The sequence below is a fragment of the Gavialis gangeticus genome, unplaced genomic scaffold (assembly GCF_001723915.1).
Source record: "Gavialis gangeticus isolate Ggan-Ray unplaced genomic scaffold, GavGan_comp1, whole genome shotgun sequence".
In the NCBI taxonomy this organism is placed as follows: Eukaryota; Metazoa; Chordata; order Crocodylia; family Gavialidae; genus Gavialis; species Gavialis gangeticus.
In genome coordinates this window covers 27,189,866-27,190,515 of record NW_017729028.1, presented here as the reverse complement: position 1 = coordinate 27,190,515, position 650 = coordinate 27,189,866, and positions in this window count along the sequence as shown.

Genomic DNA, 650 nt, shown 5'->3' with positions numbered 1-650 from the left:
TGCTAATCTTTTTCATCCACAAGTTTTATGATCAGTGATATGTACATTTCCAAATCACTACTTGATGTTGAATAGCAAAGGGATTAGTACTGATCGCTTCTGAACCCTAATAGAAATGATGCCATTAGTGATTCGCTATTATTACTGTTTGAGACTTGTCTTTTAACCCGTTCTTTATCCATTTAATGTGTGCTCTATTGATCATGTACAGTGCTATCCTTTGTCAGAATTTATGGCATCAAGTCAGATGTTTATACAGAAGTCTGGTACAGTTATATGGTTGTCTTCATAGATTTCATAGACATTTGGGTGTGGATACTTTAACCCAGAGTTTGGTGTTGTCGGCAAACTTGGCCAGCCCGCTTCTGACACCAATGTCCACATCATTGATGAAGATGTATAGGCCCTTGGGCAGATCCTTGAGGGACCCCACTGGTGACCACGCACCAAGACAAATTGGCTTCCATCAACCACCACCCTCTGGGTCCTACCACGGAGCCAATTCCCCAGCCAGCAGATTGTGGTGAGGTTGAGGCTGCAGTTGGCCACTTTAGCCAAGAGGTGATCATGGGATACCACTTTGTAGGGTTTTTTTAAAGTCAAGATATGTAACATCAATCTCTTCCCCCTTGTCCAGGTGATAGGTCACC